Source organism: Prinia subflava, chromosome 14, assembly GCF_021018805.1.
Source record: "Prinia subflava isolate CZ2003 ecotype Zambia chromosome 14, Cam_Psub_1.2, whole genome shotgun sequence".
Taxonomy (NCBI): Eukaryota; Metazoa; Chordata; class Aves; order Passeriformes; family Cisticolidae; genus Prinia; species Prinia subflava.
This window is the reverse complement of record NC_086260.1, coordinates 11700074-11726839: the sequence shown is the minus strand read 5'-3', so window position 1 is coordinate 11726839 and position 26766 is coordinate 11700074. Positions and strand designations below refer to the sequence as shown.

General features: G+C 49.1%; 2 long non-coding RNA genes across 2 annotated transcripts in view; one reads left to right on the top strand and one right to left on the bottom strand.

Moving 5' to 3' along the window:
• Positions 1-5704: 5704 nt before the first annotated feature.
• On the top strand, positions 5705-26336 carry LOC134558126 (uncharacterized). Its single transcript, XR_010082288.1, has 4 exons — positions 5705-5982; positions 6704-6938; positions 22472-25792; positions 25897-26336. It is a non-coding gene; the product is annotated as an uncharacterized LOC134558126 (long non-coding RNA).
• The window catches only part of LOC134558125 (uncharacterized), a 4219-nt gene continuing 2609 nt past the window's right edge, over positions 25157-26766 (bottom strand). Inside the window, exon 2 of the long non-coding RNA XR_010082287.1 lies at positions 25157-25976. This is a non-coding gene — a long non-coding RNA (uncharacterized LOC134558125). The remainder of the gene's footprint in view (positions 25977-26766) is intronic.

Here is a 26766-nt window from a genome sequence, read left to right as displayed (position 1 = left end):
CCAGGGATTTCTGTGGGCTTGGGATATCCTGCTCCTTCTGCCCCAGGATAGCAGGTGTTGCCCAATCTCAGCAAATCCCTCCCTCCTGCCTGCAGACACAGTTCTGGCACAAGCAGCTGTGCATGTCCCCCACTTGGGACAAGAGACAATGGAAAGGATCAGATCCTCTGAGCAGTGGGCTCGTGGCCTTGGGTGCTTTGCAAAGCAGTATTTCCCTTCCCCTACTCCAAATCTGCAGTTCTTTGGGCACCATTAAATCACAGTGATTTGAAAGTTTGTTTTGCAGTTCATTGATCCCACATTGAGCTGGCACACACTGGCCAAGTGGCAGGAGGATGAGGGATACAGGGTTAGGCTGGAAAAAGAGTTCTCCATCATGCCTTCCCCCTTTTGGAAAATAAACTAGACAGCTCGCTTTGCTCTGTTCTGTGCTGCACGCTCCACTTTCCAAAGCCTTTGCCAGACATCCCCCTGTGACTCTCCTCTGCAGAGCCCGCACTGCAATTGCTGCCCCTTCCTGTTCTCTGTCCCACAGATCATTAACTAGCTCTGCTCTCTCTCCTTTTATTTTTTTCTTCCCTTTTGAATGTATCAGCCTCATGGAATCAAAGAGACATTTCAGTGACTCAGGCGTTTCCCATTGCCCTATTCCAGCATCCTCTACTCTTAAAGCTGAGAGCTTTTCACGTCCTATTTGGAACTGATAGGAAGCCCTTTCATTGTTTCACTACATGGATATTAACACTGATGAAGGAAATGCTCCATCTGATAACAGAACCACTGAAAAGAGCACCATTTCCAAACAGGCCGACTAGGAGACAGTGCATTCCTGCAACTCTCACCAGCCCAGCACACTCACCTCAGGCAGCTTTGGCATGTGGGACCACTTCCCCTCTACTCATCCCTGCAGGCTTGGCTCTCACTTCAGGACCTCCAGGAAACATGCTCTTCCCTCGTCACAGAACAGGACAGTGCCCAGGTTTATTCTTGAGATCAACTTGGCATTTTCCAGGCTGTAAGGAAAAGCTACATTTGAGATGGTCTGGCTTGATTAGCCCAATGGCCAACTGTGAGGTCAGCCCCTGACTGGAGGGAATCTATGTGTCTCAAGGAGTCAAGCAAAAAAAGCATACTGCCTGGGAGGACATAAACTGACATTTAAGGCATTCTCTGAGCTGGTGTCCGTTCTACTTACCAGCTTTTAATTAATTAATCCTGAGAGTCCCTCCTGGGGATGAAGTCTCTTAAATGGAGCTCAGAAGAGATAATAAGTCTCTTGAGGGATGGCTACAGAGAGAGCCAAAAGCTCCATCTCATGCCCCAGCACCGAGTACAGCCACCATAATCTCCAGGGTCATCCCAGACCAACAGCTGTGCCATACCCCAGGGTCCCCAGAAACAGCACAAGCAGGTGGGCAACTTCTCTTCAGGCTATATCCCAAGTCAGGCACCAGAAATACTCTTTCCAAAATGTTTTGATTGTTTCAGGACTTTCTGCTCTCCCTGACACCTCTCCAAAGCTGGCTAGGCAGTGTGGTTTTCTCTCTCCTGAAACTAATTTCCTGCTGCTGTGTCTGCCTTAATCAATTAGTAACTTATAAATAGCCTCCCCGATTGCACAGTGACATCCAAAGCACATCATCACTGCCAGTTTACTCCTCTACCTGGGGAGCAGGCTTTTTCCAAAGCATGGAGGGTAAGTGGGGATCACTCCTCTGCCCAACACTCTTTAATGCTTCCCACCACTGGGTGACTTTCCACTCTCTGCCCATCTCCTCCCACTCCCATGCAAAAAGAAATTGAGTTTTGAGCCTTTGATGTTCTAGTAACACACAGAACAACACAGAAAAGGTCCCTAAGCTCTACTTGCTCTACCTTTGGAGTGGTGGTCACTCCTACACAATTCCACTGAAAAGCCCATTTATCCCATTTACTCCTGACCATCAAGGTCAGTGCTACCATCCCAGCAGATGCTCCAGCTTCCAGAAATGATGATCAACACAATCTCTGTTATCAGCAAACCTCCCAATTCACTGAACAGGTTAAAAAGAGAATCAGGAAGCTTTAGAGGGTGACCCAGCACAGGGACCACAGGGGAGTCTATAGACAAGATCCAGCCTGACAGCACCTATCTGGGACCATCTTCCCACCTGGTGACACGCTCAATGTCTCAGGCAGGATGGCAATGTGTGGTCACCACTGCATGCTTATTGCTGCAGGACAGCCGTGACTATCTCTTTCTTCTGCTGACCAAGCAAAGATAATTAAATCATAAAGTCAGACAGTATCCCAAGTTGGAAGTCACCCACAAGAATCTTCAAGTCCAAGGCTCTGCACAGGACCATCCCACCATGTGCCTGAGGGCATTGTTCTATGTTAAAATCAAAGCATTGTTTGAAATAGAGGGAATGAGGTTATCATGGCTGGCTACCACTTTCTGCCATTTTCCTTTTCCAGCTGATATGCAAACCCCAAATCTGATGGTCCCACTGGACTTTTGCTCTGCACTTTTTCAGTAGATGAGGAATTGAGGGCTTTCACTTCTGAATTATTACAGTAGCCAAGCTGGCTCACAAGCCTGGAAATATAGGAATTCACAGTTTATTAAATGTGTGTGTGTAGAAGAGAAATCAGGTCATCTATCAGAATATACATATCTCATTTATATTTTTTATTGAAACCTCCCTCACTGGGGTCTTGCCTGGGCCATGCAGCAGGGCTGTCCCACAGAAGCTGCTATTCTGAGGACCCAAGACACTCAGTAATTTAAAAATTTCTTTTTTCTTGTATCTTGCCTCTGAAGGGCGGCCTCTGGCACCACTGGAGGAAGTCACCCAGTGTTCTGTTCTCATAAACTGCCCCTTTGATCAGCTGTGATTTGAGTGGATCAAACAGCTCTGAGGACATAACCACGAGTCCCAGGACATTCTATGACTGGCAGGGAAGTGGTGTCTCCAGCATGAGTTGGCAAAGCCTTGGCCATCAGGAAACAGCGCCCTACCCTGACCTGGCCCAAAACCCCCAGTAGGCATTTCCAGGTTGCTACGATGGCCACAGGTGATGGTCTGGCTGGAGCAAAACTCCTGGGACGTGGCTCAGCAGGGAAACACTCCTGCCCTTCCAGCATGCTGAGCCACAGTGTTGGCACTGCACTGCCAAGCCTCAGGCACATGGGGGGTTTTCTCACCATCCCAGTCAGTGCTGACTGCTCCATAGCTGCTTCCTTTTGCCCAGCTCCTTCCCTGTCTTTGGGAACTAACACAATCCTTATACATGTCTGGGGCAATCCCCATCCCTGAGCAGCAAAGCCAGCCACAAGCCTCAGGTAAGTGTAAGTGTCCATGCTCATCCTTCTGGGCACACAGAGAAGGGCTTGGGTGGAAAATGAGATTCTCAAAGATCAGGCTGTACCACAACATTGCATGTTTGACATATTTTTTCCATGTATAATAAGCAAGGGACAGGAGCTCAGCACACAGTTCCTCAGGAGGGACCTGAGTGATCCCTACATCTGGTCTCCCAATACTTGGATATACACAAACCACCATGTTCCTTATGTCTTAGAAGTGTGTTGGTCTGGGAACAGCTGCCCTACAAAAGCAATGTCCAGCTATTTGTTGTCACAAAGCTGCAGCCGCATGTAGAATCTCTGCTGGCTAATGAAAGGTTGAGTGCATGTTCTGCTCTTTCCCTCTGTGGTAGCACTAACAAGCCCTTTTCTCTACCAGTTCAGGACTTTGCACACACATTCTCAGGGGCCTTGAAAAGCCCAGAAAAACAGTTGGACGGGCACATTGAGATTTACATAACTGATGTGCACAAAAAAGTGCATGTAAGAGTCATAGCTTTTGTGCTCCAAAAAAAAAGGAGCAGAGGGTTTGCTGGTGGACTGGATGAGACAAGCTGTCATGGGAGACAGGACACAGTGTCCCTCCAGTCAGCCACCCTCCCCTCCATCAAAGGGACAGCAGCCTCCACAATTTGCTTGTGTCACAAGTCCCCTCTCAGCCACCTTTTGCCAGCTCACATGGCTGCCAGCTCATGGCTAGGAGTTCATTTGGCTGGGTTTGGTGTTCTTCTTAAATCTCAGCTGCTAGAGTCAGGAGAACTGACACTTGTTTGTGATCCACAGTTTGTGATATTTTTACCTAAAAACAAGAGTAATTTTAGCACCTGGAATTAGAGTGGGAGAACCGCCCCCCCCCCCCCCTCACCAAAACCCAGCAGGCAGATGAAAACAACACCCAAAATGTTAATTTTGGTCAAATTTTTTGATTCTGATCATTCATACCAACAACATGGAACAGAGAGATGCCAAACTCACACTGGGTTCAGCAGGGAAACAGGGCAAAAAAGGTAAAACCCTATACAAGATAAAGGCATGCAAGGTATGAGAGAAGCATTGTGCTGGACCAGGCTGGGCAGGAGATGGAGGATGAAATTGTTCCATCAGAGGCTTTGTCATGGAGAAGGATGGTGGCAGATACCAGGCAGATACCCAGGGCGGCCAAGGGCCAGGGACCAGCCCTAGCAGGCACTTTGCATGGGCCAGCCTTAAGCATATTTCCACAGAGCTGGAAGGAAACCCCAGCTGCAGTCCTGAAAAATAACAAATAATAAAAGTGGCTGTGAGCAGCAGCAGGGCTGGCAGGAAACATTCCCAGTAGCAGCTGCTTCCTGAGTGCGACATTTATTTGATCCCCTGGCACCATCTGGGCCATGCCGTACTCTTTGTTTTCATTAAAAGTTTAGAAAAACAATTCAGCTTTGACTAATTGCTCTTTAAGGTCCCAGGCTTACCCTTTCTCCTCCCCCACATTTCCTCTCCCAATGCCTCACCCTCCATACATGCCCTCCATCCCTTCTAGTCAGCTCTCCCCTCCCATCCAGGCCACATAACTCTCCTTGGCCCTGTGTTCCCAGATATACCTGGTGTCCTCTAGTGCCAGGCAGAACATAGCTTCACATGTTGCTCCCCAGAAGCATCATCCTTTGCCTGCACAGGAAACATTGGCAGAAGCACAGCAACACATGCCATGGTGTGCCAGGCAAACTCTGAAATGTCCTGCTGTGCCCCCCTTGGCAAGGAAAATGAAGTGGGTCAGCAGCATCATCCAGGACAACCGTGCTGTGAGTGGACACCTCCCAAATCCTGTAGGCTGAGAGCAGCTGGAGCCCTGTCCAGACCCCTCTTTCCATCTTCAACATGAGTGTGTTCTCCTGGGGGAAGCAGCCCTACAATGCAGTCCAGAGAGGGAGCCCGTTTTGTTGAATGTGTATTTTCCACCCTGGAATAACGAGACAGTAAAAACTCAAGCCTTGATTTGAAATCCTTGCCATGCTGGGAGGGGTTTGTTATTGCACAGGACTTGCATGTTCCTCCCTAACCTGGTGACCTCACCTGATGGCTTTAGCAGGATTCAAAGGCAGGTCAAGGAACCAGAGGAATTCCGGCCCCCTAATTACACTTTCTGGGAGGAATTTGCTTTTGCAATATCCCTGCTGAGTTAACCTAATAAGCATGGAGACGAGCCTTTCTTGTTTAATTAGCAGCTCCACCATGAAGTCCACTTCACAGCACGCACAGGCTGGCTGCCCCCTCCTCGAGAGCCCTGCCGGTGTTTGTTCCCTCTCCCCTCACCCTTTGCCCTTTGCAATCTTCTGCGAAAGCTCAAAGCACTTAAATGCCTTCCTACTCCCACTTTCCGGTCCTAAAAGGTGTGCTTGGGTCGAGGCAGCGGCTCTGTTTCCTTGCTCCTTCCTAACAAGTGTTTCCTGCTCCTTGCTGCCTGTGATTATGTGGAGCTCACGAAGCGCTAGGATTTCCTCCCCTGGAAACCCCGCTGGCCTCACGGTGCTCTCTCCTCTGCTCTCGTCGGAGGGCTGGGTAACTCATTATTCCAGCCCTGCAATCTCGGCTGGGAAAGCCGCCGCCTGGGAAACCGCAGCCACCACCAGCGCTCCCGCTTCCTACAGCGGCAGGTTGGCAGAGGGCTGCAGGGGGAAATTGGCCAAAGGGCGGGGGGGGGGGGGGGGGGGGGAGGGGTTTGGAGTGGTTTAGGGAGTTTTTTTATCCAGTGGGGCTTGCTGCTGGATAGAGGTGGCAGGGATAGGGGGAGCACATTCATTGTGGATTGCTGTGAGTTGCTTCAGAGCCATCAAAGCCCGCAGGCTGGGTCGCACTCAAGGCTTGGTGAAGGTCACAGGTAGAGCTTGGCTTTTAAACAGGGATGAGTCCAGTTCCAGGTGTGGTGTGGCAGCCCAGGTAGCAGAGATCACTGGTGGGCCAGGCTTATGCTGCCAGAACAAGGACTGCCAGGGAAAACCCACCGGGGGTTTGCAGGCTAAAGTACTGACCCTCTCCAAGGCAGAGCGGTGCTGTCAAACTCTGCAGTGAAGAGACTTGTCTTATACTCCAGGCTAGCTGGAGTTGTATTGTAATGAGACAAAACAGAAAAATAGGCTTTCTGGACCTCAAGAATCATGGTGCTTGGCCTCAACTGTGTTGGCTTGGAATGTTGTGTTTTCCCCTGCTGTGAACTGTGGGGTTTCAATAGCTCCAGCTTGCATCCTTAAGTACTGTGGGCATGTATCAGCTTCAAATAGGTACACCACAACCCTCTATCCAAAAAGTTGCCCAGTGAGACTTTCCTTATCACCGGTGCCCATCTGCTTTCTGACTTTGCTGACTATGTCATTCCAGCCCCGAAGCAGAGGCTCCTACAGCCATCCCACTGCTCTCACTTCCATGGACAGCACTCAGCTCCATCCAGAATGGAGACAGAGCTCTCATCTGCCTGCTGAAAGAACCGACAGGGCAACAGAGAAGCAGCACTGCAAGCAGGTGCAGCAGTGGCTTTGCATGACTGCAGGATGCCAGGAGAAATGAACCAGGACATGGCCACCACATGGACTTTCTGGAGCAAGAGTAAACTCAGGTATGAGCCTCTTGCTGAGGATTGAACTCACTCAGTGGGCTGGCAGAAAACAAAGCTGCTAACCCTCTTGGAGATGTGCTGTTGTGCCAGCACAGAGCCCAAACTTGTTCAACTGGTGGATGGATTAAGGGAATTATATATGAACACAGGCAAGGGGGAATCATAGAGGTCTATGAGGAAGACAAAAGGAATCACAGTAATTATTAATCAATTGAGGTCTTTCTGGCTAAAACACATGCACTTTAACACAGGAAATAACCCATAGCAAAAGTGTGGAAGAGGTTATGGGAGAAAAGCCCAAAGTCTCATCCTCCCAGGTTGATTGTGGGCAGCAAGACAGATAGAAGGATATGGCAACAGCTAGAAGAAACATTGTAACAAGCTGCACTCTAAGCCATACCCTAGCTGCAGGCCACATGAGTAGAAGGAAGGAAACAACACTGTCCCTTAGGGACGGGGTCTGTTGCCAACTGTTCTAAACTCTAAAACACAGCAGTTTAGGTTCCTCCAGGGCTGAAGCCGAGGAGATGCAGAGCAGAGGTCCACAGGGAAATGACATTTGTGTGGGCAGTGTGGATGCATGGCATAGAGGAGACATGCTGTGACAAGTCTGAGGTAGGACAGGAGCAACAGGGTACTGCTCTTTTCCACAACGAAACCATTTAAAACGTGCATGTGCTGTCTCCTATGGCATCCAGCCTGGTTGCAGGCACTGCTTGGGTTGGAGGCTGTCCTGGCAGGCTGCAGGAAGTGTGACTTGGGTTTTCAGCAAAGGAATGCTGGGCAGCAGCAGCCAGCTTCCTGCTGCATGTTTCCTGCTCCTGACCCCTGCCTGCAGCCACAGCCTTACTGGAAACCATGACTGCTGCTCAGTGTTGCCAGCCTAGTCACTGGCACTGCCCAAGTGGCAATGGGCCATTGTGAGCCATGGCCTTGCTCTCACCCTTCCCCTCTGCTTTGTGCTACTGCTGGAGCAAAGTGCTTGTGTTCTTTCCACAGGGATCTGAAATAGAATGGGACAGTGAAAATAGAGGGGAGAAATGGCACAAACCCTGGCTGTGGGACATGACTCTGGCCATGGGGAGTTTCACCCACTCTGTCCTTCTTGGTGCCTGGGCTTATGGGGGAGTCACTCTCCATGGAGAGTACCCAGCAGGCTCTCCCAGTTTGGAGTTGCATTAGCCAGGCAGAGAGCTCATGCCTTCAGGATTTGGGCTCACAGACCTGTGCTGCCTAATAGGAACAGGGCTCTTCATTCTTTGCCTTCCAACCCTCACTCCCTCCCATCACCAAAGACCCACACCCAGGCTCCCCTCTAAGGAACTGGCTTAATCTCCTCCCTGCCCATACATCTATCCCAGCTTGCACCAGCAGTTTCTTGCTCTTCAAATCTACCTCCTCTTGTGTGGATTCTTGTGCCAGCCCTGGCCAATGTCACTGGAGGATGCTGCAACCTTCTTGGGACCCACCTTAGCTCCAAAGCTGCTTAGCAACACCACAGATCAAATCTCACCACTTGCAGCCTAGCCCTCCTCATGCCATTTGGTCTCACCTTGACCTTGTTTCTGCAGCACAGACATCTCCCTGTCAGGTTTTTGCAAGGTTCTCTCTGCACAGCTCAAGCCTCATGCTTCACTTTTCTTCCCATGGGGCAGCCATGAGCCTTCTTGCCCTTTTCTCCTTTCACAACATTCTGAGGATGGATAAACTCATCCCACCTGACTTCTGGGTATCCCCAGTCGTTCCTTCACACCACGAACAGGAGTTAACTCCATGCTTACACCCCACTGTGGGCATCACCTGACAGCTGGCCTTCCCTAGGCCAGACAGCCAGCACCTGGCTCTGCCATGGAACACCAGGGATGCCAGTCCTCAGGCACACATCAAATCAGTGTCATCTAAAATGTACCTCAGCTGGCTGGGCAGAAGCATCTCACTCTGCACTAGGTAACCACCTAATCTCCCCAGAGACAGTCCTCCAAGGCTGTTGCTGTTCAGGCACTGATAAAAATCTGACCAAGATGTTTTCAACAGTAACCTGGGAGTAATTGCAAAGTAACCAACCCCTACCCTCCAGCTGGGAAAGGTCTCTTTGGAGTTTTCTTTATAAACGTGCTTTTTTAAATAAATATACATAATTTTTAAAATTTTAGCCTCTGGTGCTAGCCTGACTTGTTGTTGGGGTAGTCCCAAATGTGCATTCCTGGGGTTGGGGGAAGGGAGAGGGATAGATCAGAGGTGAGACAGAGCTCTGCTCTCCTCCCACCAGCCAAGCATCATGGTGGCACCTGGGTCGCAGTGAGAGTGGAGCAGAGGCTGGACCTCAGTTAATCTCCAGTAAAGCCAGGCAACACCTTTGCTCTTGGGAAGGTGACAGAATTCTGCCCACACTAATGCCCAGGGAGCAGGGTGAAGAAAAAAGGGATGGCAGAGTAAAATGAAGCAGTAGCCCCTGCAGAGGGTTTTCACATTCTGCTCCCTTTGGGAGTATGCATAGCACAGGTCCACTTGCACCCACATCTCAGGCAATAAGTAAATCCAACACAGAGACATGGACAGGGCACACCAGCAGTGCCAGCAGCAGCTCTGCCTTGTAGACACCAGCAACTACACCTGTCAGGGCCCATCTTCTTCCACCAGGCCCTCATATCCATAGTGTTTGCCATTCCCTCATGTCTGAGTGCCATGCAAAACGTGATTCTAGTCTCTATCTGCTCCTCCTGGCAGCTGCCAGGGCAAGAGCATGGCTGTGGGCTGGCTCCCCAGAGGGGAGAGCCATCCTTGGAGGTTTGCAGGCCTTGACTGAGCTGATCTAGGATCAGCAAGAGTCCTGCACTCTCAGGCTGCAGCCCTCCAGGAGTGGCTTCCAGCCAACATCTCCAAGACTGATCCCTCTTCTGTAGCCATGCCAGCTGGAGCAATGCCTGCCCTGGAGCAGCAGACAGAGCTGCTTATGTGATGGATCCCAGACTCATAATTGAGATTCTCCAGGCTTGCCACAGATTTGCACTGCAATAAAATGAGTTACACCAAACCAGGTAGCCTTGATCCTCTTGGCTGGGTGAGTATAACACAAACCCACCAGTGCAGAGATAGGCACTGCCATTAAGGCAAGCAGCACCCAGCAGCAGCCACATGTCTGTGCTGGACATCACATGATTTACTAGGCCAGGGCTGCACATGCCCATACATACCCACAGTCTCAATAACCATCACCCAGCATTTCTTTGCAGTTCAGGGGATTTATAAATGCAGTTAATTTAAAAACCACCACAGAAATCCTATCACAGATAAAGAACTTGGCATGAAGGTGAAGGAGTTGGCAGTTTTGGCTGGAGGACTTAAACACCCTCATTTTATAGTGCTGACAATCCACAGCACAAATGTGTCACTGCATGAAAACCATTCTGTGAAATTCAAGAGGCTCATTAGTCAAAGGCATTTAGGGTGGAAACTAACCAAAACACCCTGGAAAATAAATCATGTCAGAAAAAAAAAAGGGGAAAAAAAAGAGAAAGAAAACAAAAAAAAAAAGAAAGGAGGAAAGGAAAAAGAAAGGAAGATAGTAAGAGATTCGAGGGGAGGGAGGGAGGGAGGGAGGGAAGGGAAGGAGGGAAGGGAAGGAAGGAAGGAAGGGAAGGAAGGAAGGAAGGAGGGAAGGGAGGGAAGGAAGGAAGGAGGGAAGGGAGGGAAGGAAGGAAGGAGGGAAGGGAGGGAAGGAAGGAAGGAGGGAGGGGAGGAAGGGAGGAAGGGAGGAAGGGAGGAAGGGAGGAAGGGAGGAAGGGAGGAAGGGAGGAAGGGAGGAAGGGAGGAAGGGAGGAAGGGAGGAAGGGAGGAAGGGAGGAAGGGAGGAAGGGAGGAAGGGAGGAAGGGAGGAAGGGAGGAAGGGAGGAAGGGAGGAAGGAAGGAAGGAAGGAAGGAAGGAAGGAAGGAAGGGAGGGAGGGAGGGAGGGAGGGAGGGAGGGAGGGAGGGAGGGAGGGAGGGAGGGAGGGAGGGAGGGAGGGAGGGAGGGAGGGAGGGAGGGAGGGAGGGAGGGAGGGAGGGAGGGAGGGAGGGAGGGAGGGAGGGAGGGAGGGAGGGAGGGAGGGAGGGAGGGAGGGTCCTGGATAAATATGAGATCAGCAGCAGGATCCCAAGGAAAACAGAACTAGCCAAACACTGGGACACAAAGTCCTCCACAAGCAGCTCTGTCACTGTCACTGTGAGTCTGGCTCAGCCCTGGGGCCAGACTGAGCACACACCACATCTGTGTTTGGGCTAAATAAAGTATTTAATTAGCACTCCAACTAGCTAAGAAAATATCACTACCTGATCTTGTGGAGCAACACATATTTTTAAAAACAGGCTATTTTAATCCTTGGAGCCACAGAGAAATTACAAACCAGTCACTTGATTATCAGAGGAAAATTAAAAGTCCAACTTCAGTGACAACAGAAATAACACAAAGTTATATGTCATGAAGTTCAATAAACAGCATGGGATCAGAATGCTCTTTAAACAGGTTTTTTAATCTCCTCTCCCCTCTGCTCATAATATTGCATTTATTATTTTCTGATGTGGAACCTGATTCCCACATGTGTCGTGGATGCTGGCAGCAGGGTAATGGAGCAGCAGCAATTTCTCCTGAGCAGACCTCAGTGATTTAATATGCCTGCAGAGAGAGAGAGGGGCAAGAAGCAGCTCAGGAGAAGAGAGTGAGCTGGGCAGGAGGTGCCAGCAATATACCACAGTGATTAAGAGCTGGCCATGCTGAGCAGGGTTCAACAGCGAAGGGTAAGCAATGGCCACTCACACCAGCACCATGTCCCTTCCCAGTGCTCTGCCATGCCTGCCACAGCCCTTGGCATTGGTGAGGAAGGTGTCCCAAGTACAAGGATGGGTAAAGGCCATGAGAACTGCAGCCTATTGCCCACATCTGCCCATAGCTGAATTTTGCCAGTCCATGCTACGTGTTCCTGGTGATCCAGAAGAGCCAGGTTGTTGCACAAATGCCCTTCTCAGCCAAGGCCCCACTTACTTGGGAGGGCATTTAGAAAGAGCCCCAGAGAACAGAGAAACAGGATGGGTCACTGGGAGGAAGGTGCCCTATTGCCTGTCCAGCACACTGTACTGACTGCCACAGGGGACAGCGGGGCCATGGAGCCAGTGTGAAGGTCTCTACTGGGTTAAGAAAAAGGAAACTTGGGATCTGAACAGCAGCTTTCCTGTTGCCATCCCACATCTGGCCTCTCAGGACTACTATAACCATCATCTCTGCTGTGTTTCACTATTGAGCTCTGCATGGCCATTCACAATCATCCTGATTGTGACCACTGGTGTGAAACCAGTAGCAGTGACAGACACTGAAGGAGAATATCTAATGGTAGGATATTGGTGACAACACAACAGAGAAGGTATGAAAAGCAAAGGGACTGGAAGAGAGCTCATATCTCCTCCATCCCTGCATAAGAGCATCCACTGTGAGGGAAAGCTCCCCTGGTGCTTACGGTCCCTCTGCTGTCTGTGCCCTTCTGCCTGACAGTGGGACATGTGACTGTAGCTGGAGTGATGGATGGGACTGGAGTCCCTCTTTAATACTATCTCACAGTGGTTTCCGTAAGTTGATGGAGATTGCACAACACTGCCAACTGCCATGCCGGATATATTTTGTAACCAAGGCTTCTATGCCACATCTGTAGGATGATATGCCTCAGGGTCTTCTGAGGAGGTCTAGGGAAGTTTGAGCACAGGAAGAAAAAAGAAAAATAAAAGGAAAAGAAAGTCAACAAACCTCTTTCCATAGCAGCTATTTTGGTGAGGGACCCTGGCCTGAGAGAGGCTGGCACCAGCCAGCTTTGGAGGCACAACAGCCCAGCAGGTTTGCTCAGAGCTCTGCCCACTCCTAGCTGAGAGGTCTCTTTCCCATGGGTGGGTGGCAGTGCACCATCAAACGCCCAGACAGGAACTGCAGACAAAGTCTGCTCACCAGGAGTAGCTGCAAGGCAGGGCTTGAGGTGGTAACAGACCTCCCTGGGGAAGAAACACTGTTGAAATATGTGGGAGGTGTTGGACAGCTGCTGAGGGTGGCTGTGGGCTGTCCCAGCTGATGGCCCTGGGAAGTGCCATACTTGTCATCCAGGTTCAGCAGCTCATGCCAGAGAGTGAAAACTCCCATAACTTGAGGTCATGCCATCTTCCTTCTTCTTGGCCTCTGTCCAGAAGAGGAGAAAGGACTTCAGGATACATGACTGGACTAGAGGATGTTGGAGAAGATATTCAAAGTGATGCTAGCCTAGCTGGTACCACACGTCTTGATCATCAGCAGCTCTATGGCAGAAGCTCCCAGCAGTGACCCAAAGTAACATTGACTCTCAACATCAATCTGTACATCAGCATCACACTTCAAACCCTTCAACAATATTAAAATTCACAACACAATCACAAATGCAAGGTAGCACACCCCACAGCAGTATCCCCATAAAATTACCTTCTTAAGAAAAACTTTGGGCCCAGGAGAAGAGCCAGCCTGTTGATTCCATCAGGTTAGGGCGGCCAAGCGAAGAGAACTCCAGGAATCACTGTGTTCCTGGACTCAGACATGAAACCTTCAGCTCTTGATTTAGGAGGAAAGAGGTGGTCTCTGACATAGGGAACTTGTAAGACTTGATAGACCAAAGCAGGCCATGGGAGACAGGAGCTCCTTACAGGGACAGGACATCAGACAGGTACTGAATTCCCTGTATGACAGCTTCTCATCAGGAAGGAGATGTGGGTTCAGAGGGTAGAATGAAACCAAGGCTTCAAAGATGCTCAGAGTTTAAGTGGCTGAAAATTAAAGTGCTGGGATATTTTTTCAGCCCACATTTAACAGTGGAGATGAGAATGTCAAAAGTTGACCACCAAGAGAGCATCTCTTGCAAAAGACTTGCAAATTATGCTAGCAAAAAACAAAGCTGAGAACTTTATGGCAATGCTTCCATCACGTTGGAGCTGAGCTCTGCTCTGTGTGGAATCCCTACATGCTGACCAATATAGGTCCAGTCATATGTTTCCCATCACTGATGAGAAATGGTGCTATTCATATCACTCCCCTGCCTTGTCATGGATCTCCCTGCTCCCAACACCCAAGCAAGCGAGCAGCTCTTTTCTCTGCAAATTTAATGGGTAGGAGATTCTTTATGGGTGCTAAGAAAACCTTCTAAAACCCCGGTAAGACACAACTCAGTGGAAGATCTGCTAAGGGCTCCCCAAGACTTTTACCTCTCATCCGTTTTCCACAGCTCTGCCAACACGCACCCGGTGTCCTACCTGAGCTCAGACCTTGGAATAACCATGGCCTGACTGTAATCAAAGAGAGGAGAGTTTATTAAGCGGAGATGTCTCACTGCTATAGGACGGGGAAAATCTCACTAATTACCTCTTAAATTAGATGCACTGGAATCCTGGCATGCTTCTCTAAGTCTCAGCTATACCAATGGTTCCTTGATGACCTTGCCAGTCCTGACCACCCCACCTGTGCATGGGTTCTCTCATCTTCAGTATCTCCAGTTTCTCTTTGATGCCTCAGTCCAGCCTGGTTTCATTCCATTCAGAGGCGTAGATAGCACAGACCTCACTCCCTGGACACTCAGGATGCATTGCCCAGATTCTTCATTCAGGGCCAGCCCTTCCCAAGATCACCATGCTAGCATTCCCCATCCCACTCTTCTTATGATACCACCACCATATTGCTGAAACAACACCACATGTTGTTTCTGCTGCTGCTGTCTGGTGCCCTGTGAGCAGGTTTGACAGCCAAAATGCTTCTGGGGGGGGGGGGAGGCCTGTGCTCAAAGCAGTGTAATTCTGTATGTATCAAACATAAGCATCAAGATCCAGTAGGGGGTGTGGACCACAAACAGACTCTGTGACACAGAGAGTGAGGGCATTGGAGGAGTAGCATGGAAAACACTTCCTTCAAATTTCCGTACTCACCCTCACTCCTGGGAGGAAAAAAGGAAGCAAAGAAATAAAAGGGGGAAAATGTATCCTTTTCAAAGCAAGGATGTGGTAAGGCCCAAACATTCTCCCCTGACGTGTAAGGCAGGATACAGAAATGCTGTTTTTTCCAGGAAAAAAGAAGGGATTTTGCTGTATCCTTCACTTAATGAAAAGTTCATCTTACATCTCTACAGGTGAGGGCAGCTTAGCTCCACATTCCTGATGACTTCCCCATGCCTCAGTTTCCCCACCAGTAAATCAGGTTGAGACTCATCTGTGGCAGAGCCAGACAATGAGCCTTAACCTGAAGCTGGAAAGCCCTTGGAGGGCTTCCACAGACTCCACCATTCATCACTGTCTACAATATGAACACAGAGCTTTTGTAGTGAAAAAGCAGGTCCCAGACAGGGAAAGACACTGCCCTTTGGGGCTCAGACCCTCTCCCTTCTCGTCCTCCAACAACAGTTTCCCTTCCCTCTTCTTCCTGCACAGGCCAGACACAGAGCCAAGCTAGTAATTCAGATAACAGAATTAAACCAATCCTGATTAGGAAAAGCCTTTACCCTGAAAAAAGCGAACTCTGGCTGTAATCCAATAGTCTCCTACAGCAGTACTGCAAACCCAAAACCTACCTCCAGGCAAAGGCACTTTGTCTTGGAACAACGGAAGTTAAATGTGTCTTAATGGGAATTTTGACACGTTTTGCTTTGATTTCACTAATGTTACAAAAGTAACTGTTAGAAAATATTTCAACCCCCCCCCATAAGGAGTCAGGTCATTGTGTGTATAGACGAACTGCCCAGGCAGTTGGAAAGAGATTGTGGCTGTGGGGAGAAGAGGTCTTGGTGCCAAACCTCTTCACACTTTCCTGGGTGCAACTGTTTCTTTAGAAGTCCATCATGGAGTCAGGAACCCTTCAGCTACCCCAGTTTACAGTGGCACCTCTGGGGTAGCCAGCATCACAGATGGGACCTCTTCTTGTTTGCCCATACAGACAAAAAATGGGGAGATAATCCAGGCTGGGGGGCTATGACTGCTAGGATGGTGAGTCTGGCACTGTTTTAGTGGGCACTGAGGATAAAGGTCTGCTTGATGGGCATCCCATGGAGCCCACAGAAACACCATCACAAGATGCAGGAAAAAAAGGATATACATGAGAATTGCAAAGAGGGGAGATGCTAAAACAGCACCCACCTGCAAGACCTTTCAGGAGGCAAAGGTGGGTTGTCTGCAACATGCCCTGGGGATCCTTCTCTGTTTATTTTCCACTTCACTTGTGCTGTTTGACTAGGATAGGGCTGTCATTCTGTGCAGAAGCAACACCAGCTCCTGCGCTCTCTTAAAAGCCATCTCCCCTCTTTGTGGAATGGAAAACAAAGTCATTAGGGTGCTCTTCTGCTCAGGCATTTGTCACTGTTAAGGACAGTAAGGCCACTGCCATGTTCTTGATGGGGTGGGAGAGGCGTTCCCCCTCGCCCCCATGGAACCTCTTGGCAGACCCTCCTGGGGCTCCTCCCTCCCCAGCACTGTTTCCAGCCCTAGGCTGGCATTTTATCTGCCCCAGGCAGAGCAGGGTAAGATTCAGCGTGGGAAGGATGGTGTCACGAGCCCGTTAATAACTCCCTGAAGCTGCAGTTATTTCTTTTCATTTGGCACCAAAACAGGACCTGATGCTTCCCTGGTCCTCAGTGACTTGTGGCTGGGGAGATGTCCTATGTGTTAAATGAACTCCAGGAATATTTTGAGTGCATTTAACTCTGAAGCACCTGGGGAAATATGGGAAGAGGGAACCAGATGCCTCTCACAGTGAGGCACTAAGGCTTAGGTAAATACCTGGGAGAGCAGGGGCAGGACATGCTCTCACCAGTGTTTGGGTACTCCTCCTTTCTCCATTCAGAGACAAGAGCATTCCTGATGGATGCAGTCTGGATCTTAACTGCTATCCCAATGAAATGTGCCACATAACCCCTAATCCCAGATATTTAATGGGCAAGAAGCAGGATTTCCTTGGCTTTCCAGCCCAGTGCTCACTCTGTGGGCTTGCAGCACATCCCTGACTGAGTTTTAGGGTGGAGAGAACTAGGGTACCGACAGCAAGACTGCTGAGTGGGCTGAGCAAGAAGTGGAGAAATAAACCTGGTGCAGTTAGGACAGCACTAATTTTAGCAAGGCTGAATGCAACAAGCTCAACTGGAATAAATCAGATAAGCAGCCAGGGCTGGGGGGTTGCAGGAAGAATCTCTGTGCCTCCATGGAGATAGTGTTTACTTGCAGCAGCTTTTTCCGTCCCTGCTCCAGTGGCCCCATCTACACCCAGCCTGAAACAGCCCACATCTGTAAGCTATTTTTTGTTGTTTTAACACAATGCTGCAATTCTAACCCATAGCCTCAGATTGTCAAGCAGTTTTTTCTTCTCTTTCCTTCAGAAAAAAAAATACAGCTGAACTAATTTGATGAAAGAAGAAAATAAAATGTAAGCCAGACTAAACACATGCAGTTCCTACCTACAGCTAGGGTCTGGCTTCTCCCAGGCCAAAGTCAACACATGTCAATTTTTAACATGACAGGGCTTTAAAAGGGAGGCTTGAGCCCTGGATGAGAGGCAGCTGGAAAACATTAATAACAAGGTCTGTCAATTAAAGGCAGGTATGACAAGCCACCAAGACAAGAGCTGGAGGGGGTCCTCTCCTCCCCGTCTTTTCCCTCTTAGTTTGGTGGGAAAAAAAAGTGATTTAAGAACAAAAACCTCAATTCTGAAAGAAATGGAGCCACATTACCTGCTGAAAGATGAGTTTTGTTTAGGAGCCTTGAGAACAGCCCAACAGGCAAGGGTTGAGATTAACAGGTTAAGAAAAGCATTGCTTTCAAGGATGCTCCCAGTGGCTCCACCTATCCCAGTGCCATTGTTCCCACTTCACCTGTGCATGCTGGGGAGAAGCAGCAGCCTGGCTGCCTCCTCCAGAGCATCAAGCATCATCATCCAGAAGGATTTGCAGTTACTGCACCGAGGTGACTTGGTGACAACAGGCAGGTGATGGATCAGTGGCACTGGAAAGGGCTATTTTGGGTCTTGGTCAGGAAAAAAAAAAACAACCCCAAAAAACCCCAAAACCCCCAAAAAACAAACAAAAAGCACCACCCTGCTTTTATCAGCCCCACAGGAAGTGTTTCTATGACTTTCATAAGCTGGGCAGGTTTCTAGCCCAAGCCACCCACTGAGCTCCCAAACTGTTGGGAAAAACAAGGGAAAGGGGCAGAGTAGTTGACAGCCTCACCAGCCTTTTGAAATGAAGGCAAAAGTGAGTGAGGAGAGGGGTAAGGGGGAGTGAGTGTTGGCATTAGGGGGTGTGGAGGGAAAAGGCCTTTACTCCCAAAATCCAGCAAACATCCCACTGAGCCAGGAGAAGGTTCCCGTGGTACAGAGAAGCAGTGTTGTCTTTCAGCTGGGAAAAGTGGGTAAAGATTCAGCCCAGAGGGAGATGGCAGAGATTCATTTCACCTTCATTTCACCCACAGTCACACACTCTGCACAGCATATACTGTGCTGGTGTGCATTACACATCCACACAGCAGAGAAACTGGCTGGTGGAGCAGCTCCAACATCCCCTGCTGCCATATCCCGTCTCCAGCTAGATGCCTTAATAGTTCATAAGAGACTACAATAGTCAAAGGCAATGTGCTCTGCCTTCCAGCATCAGCTCTCTTACTCTCTCAAGGGGAGAGGACCTTCCCGGAGACCCTCTAGTTACAGACATTGCATCCACCCACTGACCTGACTGGTGGATGTGCGGGGCTGCAGCAACACAGTTCCAGTGGCTCAGATGTGCAGGGGCTTTGAGGGATGAAGCTCTGCCCTTTCATGTGCTGCCTGAGTGTGGCAGGTGAGCTGAGCTCCTGCCCTGCACTCTCAGGTTGTGTTCCACTTTTTCTGGCCCAGCAAAAAACCCGCTCCTTCCAACACACATGGAGTTCACTTTGCAAGGACAGGCAGAAACATGCCAGGCTGATTTATTCCAACAAGCCCTAGGCCAGGCCCCTGAGGTGGTAAAAGGCTCCTGGGGTCTCTTAAATGCCATCTCCCCTCTCCATGGAGTGGAAAACAAAGTCATTGGGTACTCTTTTGCTCAGGGATTTGTTACTGCTAAGGACAGTAAGACCAAGACCAACATGCCGAGTGAAGACAGTGGTGAAGCTGATGTTTTCACCCCACTACAGATTAAATGCTCCTGAGGATGGAGAAACCCCACAGGAGAGCCCATACCTGAGCTCTTACACTGGGCAGATCAGTCTTCTCCATTTGTGGCACACTGACCTCACTGCCCAACTTTGGCCACTGCCTCAGCAGCACAGGCCCACTAGGCAGTGCCCACCCATGCTCAGCACTACAAAGCTTGTGATGATATTTCACAAGAGCCACTTTCATCATCAAAAAGCATTTGAAGGCAGAGCTCAGAAAGCCTTCGGCTGTCTGTGCTCTGTGCCCGTGGCTTCGGGAAGCTGTTTCATTGATGCTTCCCATTGCTATGGTGCTGGTGGGACAGGTGTTGGCAGCACCATTGACATGTCCACAGGCAGTGGCTGGAAAACATTGGTCTGAACAATAGAAGCACTGTGGCTGAAGTCAAGAGCAGCTGCCTGTGCTCCTGGCCTTACTCATTTAAATCCTTTGCTCTGGCGGCTGCTACCATGCCCTCTGAACCATCCATTCTCTGGGTGAGTGCTGGCTGCCAGCACACTCCAGGCCCTAGGCTTCCCAGGGCAAAGCCAGAGCATGGTGCTCCAGACACTGGGGCATGGGTAGGTGGCACCTGGGATGATTTATGCCTTTTCTGCTGAGGTACTCTTTGGGTTTTTGGAGATAGACTGTCAGATGCAGTTCAAAGGAGATTGAAGCAGGGAGATGATCACTCTGTGGCCAGCAGGGACTATCTGTACATCTCCATCCCAGTGGCTGCCTGTTGTCACTGTGCTGTCACCATACCCACACTGTTCCTCTAGCACGCAAGTCGACCCTCAGTCACATTTCACATGCACTGCTCTCGTCATTCTCCAAATATCCAGCACAGCCTATCACCAGTCCTTCCTCCTCCCCTTCCCTTCCAGGCAGGCAGAGCAGCCCCTGCTTCCCCTAGTATCATCCAGCAGGATCGCACAGCACTGGGGAACAAAATTGAAGGAAAGCACTTTTAAATCAACTTCATGCCTTGCATCAAGAAAGGTTAGTCTTCCACTCTCCAGATAATGGATACAGATGTTACACTGTTGCCACATTTGATTTCAGAAAGCCAAGAGAATTTAAAACATTTATTCATCTCAAACTGTAAGCAAAGCTTATTCTCAGTAATTTCAATTATTATTCAACTTCTCCCACATCACAAGGAACAGCCATACAATGGCAAGGTTTCCTGCCTCCATAGGACCCTGCTCAGAGCAGAGATCAGAGATTTGCAAGAAATCTCTTTAAAGAGATGTTGCTAGGGTTCCTGAACTGGATTCAACAGGATTGCTTAGGACTCAAAGCAGGATCAGGGTCTGAACTCTTCCCATTCAAGACCAACATATTTGATCCAAGAGCATCAAGGGCTGTTGGTGTCACTATAAGACCAGAAACATACAAAGTCATGAGGGATTAGTAGGACTTAAATCCCTCTCAAACTCCACAAGACCTTTTCAGGCATACAGTGGGGACAAGGATAAATTAAGCATCTCCAGTGTAGCATCAAGTGAACAATTACCAAAAGCTACCCAAGAGGGCCTGATGGAACAGAGCAAGGAGATTTTCTTCCCAGACATGTGTACTAGAAACAGCCTGAAACATTTCCATTTCTGTTGCCTTTTAATAACAAGGTCAGCTCCTTTCTGCCTACCCTGACATCCACCATCAGGGCCTCTTTCTGGGAACTCACAGCAATGCACCAGATGCCACTCAGAGACAGAAAAACAACCAGGATCCAAACTGGGGCATTTCACCATGGCCCTGAATGAACCACACGGCATTTTGCTCACTGGGGAAGGGAGCAGAGAGCAGCCCCTTCATTGCACTGCCAGGCCTCCCAAGCCCCTGGGGCTGGAAGGAGCCCCTTTCTCCCAGCATGAACAGCCACCTTGCTCCTGGAAAAAGCCAGCAGCCCCACATCCTCCAGGCTCTCCCCAGCACTATCTGGCCACTGGAAATAATCTAAATATTTTCAGCCCAAAGGAGACTTGTTTGTTTTCCCCATTTTTGCTGAGTTTGAACAGCACTCAGCATGGTACCCAGCACAGTTCCAGTTCCCAGTAGCCGCAGTGGACTCCAGCGCACAAATATCCCCACTTGTTGGAGGACAGGAATGATCACAGTGAGCCCTGTCACAGTCCCTCCATAACAACCACACTACCAGCACTGAGGCATCTCAGCCCTTACCTGTCACAGCAGCAGCTATCACAGGAGAGCCAGAGCTGTGAGAAAAGACCAACATCACCACCCCAAGAAGAGGGTACTAACACCGTTCTTAAGGGAACATGCTTTTTTAGCTGAAGGACACAATTACTCCCAGATTTCTAAAGGCTTTCTAAGGACTACAGACCTCAGGTATGCAACCCCCATGACAGCTGCTGATCAAGAGGGCAAGGATGAAGTAGGAGAGAAAAGAAACCACAAGACTTAAGAAAGAAACCCACCTGTGTTTGCTGATGCGCTGAATTTCTCCTTCAAATATTCAGCTCAGAACATGTTTCCAGCCTTCTTCTCTTTAGTCCAAATCTTGAGACTAAACATTCATCCACCTTAAAAAACCCCCAAACCATCAAACATCCCAATCCCAGGATCTAAGGTTTAAAAATGTGTAGGTTTGTATTAGCCGTAAAAATGCAGCCATCTGCTCTCCCCTCAAAGGAGCAAAAGGAAGCAGAGAGCAAAGGAAGGGGTGGGGGGGGGGGAGGGGGTAAGATGTTGGTGTGGGCTTTTATGGGAGCACAGGTGCCCTTGGTTAGTGGGTTCCCAGCTGGGGAAGCCATCTTGGCATCCCCCTCCCAGGTGTGCTGCTGAGAGCAGAGGCTGCTCTCTGCTTTCAGAAGGAAGGCATGGCTCTGGCAACTGCTGTGCAACACCTACACGCAAATAGCTTATTGAAAGCACCCTTGGGCATGTGCTGACCTCTGGCAACACCTATTTGCCCTCACCCAGGTTAGGGAAAGCTGAGGCAGTGGGGAAAAAGTAGGTTAGGCTGGGATTTGGCTTTGCCTACACCAGCTCTTATCTCCCAGTCCCATTCCACCTCTCTGCAGCAGGTGTAGATCTCCAGGGATAGACTGGAATACCCCATCCCTGCTTAACCCTCCACCTGGGTTGAGCTGCTCCAACAGCATGGCTGGGGCCTCCTGGGGATGGAGGCATGGGGAAAAAACAGGAAAAAAAAATATCTTCCATCCTTTTGCCACCCTCAAGCTTCTCCCCATTTCCACATATTTCCATAGTATCTATTTTTCCACATTAAAGGGGACTGGAATAAATGTCACGTTGCAGCATATATCTGTGAACAAAGCCACAAGTGTGAATGGCCACATGCACAAATTTTCTCTCCTGATTTCCTAGGTTTTCAGGAGTGACCTTGGAAAAAGAGTGAGCTGTAGTTCTTCACAGCATGGATGATAACAGGTTTGACACCATTCAAACTGTCTGAAGGCTGCCCAGTTTTTATTTTATTTCATTTCGAGGTATCACCAAGACCCGGTTGAATTACATTGCCAACTCTTTCATAAAAGAAAGAAAAGTGACTTTGCTTTCCCGCAAAGGGATAGGGCTTATGGGAGTCACTCAAACGTGTGTGTAACCCCTTTTTCTTTTTTTTCTTTTCTTTCTCTTTTTTTCTTTCCCTGCAAGCGTGTAATAGCTAAAATTTGCAGGTGAAAGGCTTTGGGAACCTACTTGCTCTAGTAAATAAAAATGTTTAATCACCACAGAAAGAAGCAGATGCAGACCCTTGAGTCTGCAGCTTCAAGCCTGCAAGCGGGATTATATTAATTGTTACTATCCGGCGAAGACTTGAGAGGTGCCGTCCCGGGGCGCGCCCCTGGGGTACACCCGTGAGGACCACACGGACCCCCAGGCGAGCGCGGCTTCTGCCTCGCTCACCGCCGGTCCGCGAGCGGGGGATCCTGGGCGATGGCTGCCTTGACACCCCTGGCTGCCTCAGCTGCACCGAGTCTCACTCACTGCTGCCAGAAGGTGCCGCCGTCCGCCTGCGAATCGCTCCCAGCCCAATTAGGCGGCAGGTATCGGCTGCAATCAAGACTGCTGATAGAGATAAATTGGGAAGGCACTACCTGCCCAACAATAATGTGTGCGTATGTGTGTTTTTTTAAGGGAAAAATACTAGAGAGAAAAAGAGAGAGAGAAGAAAACAATTGAACTTTTCATCAGCTGCTAATCATGATTTTTTTTATTGCTTTGCTTAGCATTTTCTGGGGAATAAAACCTTAGAGGAGCCCAGTCTTTTGTGTAAAATGAAAGGGCATATAAAAAAATGAATGTACATGGATTCTAAATATTTCAGGTTGTATGACTTTGTGTTTGACCTTAGCAGAAGATGAACTAATCCTGCAATATAATAGACTTTCATAGAGATATGGAAAATGGCTGCTTTTTTATCTCAGTTGCCATGGGAACCATCAGAGGAAAAGGCCTAGCTGAGATGCAATAGAAGGTTATTAAATGTGTGCTTGTGTATATTGGAAAAATACAGCTTTTTGTCATCTTGTGTCACTCATAGGTCTTTAATGCGTAATGTTTAGGTTATTAATAAACTAACACAGGTCCATTTTTTGCAGAGAACGAACAACTGTGAACACAGCCATATAAAATTAGTACAAGTTGAACATTTGCAAAACTCTCAAGCATGGGCAGGGGCTGTTGCTTGCCTGCAATATCCCATGAAAGTTTCTTTCTCTTTCCAGGCAGGAACAAGATGAGATTTGCTGGACAGGCAGAGGGGACCAGGGGATGGTGGGTGTCCTGTCCCCAACCCAGAATCTTGCTGTACCCCTGGTCTGGGGTCCAGGGCAGTCTTAGTAATATGTGATGTGCTGTAGTGGGGCAGAATAAAATGTTTCCTTGTCTGGTTCCTTGGCAGGTACTAACAGAAGAAAGAAGGGTTGGGTGAGCCAAAGGGACATCTGTCCCTAGGTCTGGGTTGGAGGATCTCCTGTTCTTGGAGTTGGGGGCTGCAGACCCAGACTGGGAGACATTTACTGTTATATAGATAAATTTTGGGAGGGGAAAAAAAAACCAAAACCACACACACACAAAAAAAACAAAACAAAACAAAACAAAACAAAACCAAAAAAAAAAAAAATTAAGAAACAAGGAGAGTAGAGGAAGAGAGAAAGAAAGGAAGGAAAATTTCATATTGCCCTGAGCTGAAAGGGACAGACTTCACGTAACTCTAGGAGCAAATAACTCCCTTTCTGTAAGGTTTAGTTTTGTCCCTCAGAATCACCAATTGCTTCCTAAATTTAGTCTGCCTCAGGTGCCCTGTGACTGGGAGGTGGAGGGATCACCCAGCACCAACAGTGAAGGCTAGAAGCCAGCCCAGCCCTTGGAGGACCCAAGGGACTGGCAGGGCTCCATGACCAAGGTTTGGGGAGAACAAGCTGAGGAAAGCACTGGGAGTTTTTACTAGAATTACCCAGCTGGACCCTGAGACTGCTGAGGGCTGGGGCAGGATTGGGACACTGCTGAGCCTGGACATGGCTTTCTGGGTGGGGACAGAGATGCTGCCATGCACTTCATCACTCCTGAAGCAGTGACTGCCCATGAATGCAGGTGAAGGTGGCTGTGGGTGCAGGAGTGAGTGTGAGCAGGTGCCTGGAATGCCCAGGATGATGTTCACAACTCTTCTCCCTTCCCTGCAAATCCACCAGTACCTCAGCAGAGCAACTCCAAATTTTCAAGCATTCTGTGTTGCAGCACCCTGCATGGTGAGCTGTTGTCCCACCCTGCTCCCCTGGATTGGGTATGGACAGGGGACCCTCTTGTCACTCCATGGAATCCACAGCAAAGACACGAGTGTGAGAAGAGCCTCGGGGGTGTCCCAGGCCCAGCTGGGGGCAACCCTCATGCACAGCAGCCCCACATCCATGCAGACTCAATAAAGCAAGGAATACATAGATTTTGCCTATCTGCCGATCAAACGTGGAGATCTGCTCTGGTAAATGATGCATTAGATGCGGTGGCTGTATTTGTTGTGTGAGTTTTGAAAGGGTTCTGATAATCTGGAAATGAGAGATAAGGAACACCATTTATTCAGCAGCACTTTGGAACCAATTTTCAACCCTGTTCAACCCCATTCTCCAGCAGCCTCCAGGAGCCCAGGAGATAAGAATTGGGCTATTCATTATCTTCACAAGGAACAAAGATTAGCTAGCAGAGATGAAAAATTACCCCTGGATAGTAATAATAAGAAAGCGAACCTGGAGAGCTGCTGAGCCTATATTCTCCTTGCTGTTGGTGCTGCTTCTTCTCTTTTAAAATTCTCTCCCTCTTTTTTTGTTGAATCAATATTGAAAAGGTTGGGGTGTTTTTCTTCTTCTTCTTCTTTTTTTTCCCCCTTCTTTTTTAAAGTTTTTAATGAGGGAGGAAATATTCCCCCACTGTCTATCATGTTTTTCAATATGCAGAATATGGTTGTTACCAAGAAAGAGAGCAATCCCCCCTTCCTCCCAGACTTTCAGATGACATCTTTAGTACGAAAGCTTAACAAGAAAGAAAAACATCCTTCTCTTCCAGAGGACGTGAGGGGAAAATCCTGGCTCCCTGCCCCTCAACCCCCAATGTCTCTGGTGGCACGTGGAGGGGTGAGCCCAGCTGTCCTGGGACAGAGCGGCTGGAGAGAAGGCACAGTGTGGTGAAGCTCGGGTGGGCACTGCTCCGGTCTCGGCCCCTGAGCTCCCAGCTCCCACACCCCCGTCTGACCCCACTTGGGGAAAATCTGTAGCCTTCAAACCCCTCTTTTCCCGTAGTTGAGTGACAGTTCCTGGTTTTGGAGACATTCCGTGCAGGGCGATCCCAGGACGCGGCTGCCGACAGCATCTCCCTCTTCCTGGGCACAAGGAAGAGAAAAAAGAGAGAATATATGTATGTATGTATTTTAATACCACATTGTTTTGTATTTTTCGCCTGCATAAATCTGGTGATGTATCTTCTCTCAGAGGATGAAGGGTAATACAGGAGTAATTAAAACACTTACTTTGGAGATGGGCTGCATGGGGCTGATAAGAATTATCTGCCACATATCAAGCACCCTTCTTCCCCCAAACCATATCACAAAGACAGACAGAAAATGCCAGCAGAATAGGCTCTCTCTCCCTCCTTTTCCCTACTCACATTTCTACCTCCATTATGATGATAATTCCTTTCCCGCTAAACTTTTCTGCTTCCCTTCCCGAACCGTATTTCGTTCCCCCACCTCCCGCAGAGCCCCCAGCGATCGGTCAGGCCTTTGTTTCTGTATTAATATGGTTTTCCTGCAGCCTCGGGCGGGGGTCCTGCCTGTTCCCCCCTCTGGAGAATCTCGCCGTGCCCTCCGAGCTGCCTCGACACGGCCCCCGCGGCCCCGGCGCCCGTCACCCCATCCAGGCAGCGGGCGCTTAGCGACGGAAGCCCTCAGCCCCGTACACACACACACCGGCAGGAAAATACCCGGCAGGTGAGGACTGCCAAGCCAGAGCTGGAGCGTGCAAACATTTCCAAAAACATTCGTTCTAGCTGGATTTCTTATGCTCTTCAAAGTATGTATTTTACCGTCTCTTTCCTAGCTATAACAACAACTCGTCGCATAATATCTGCTTGTGCCTCTTCCAGTTTCTCCACTACTTCACTTACATGCAGGT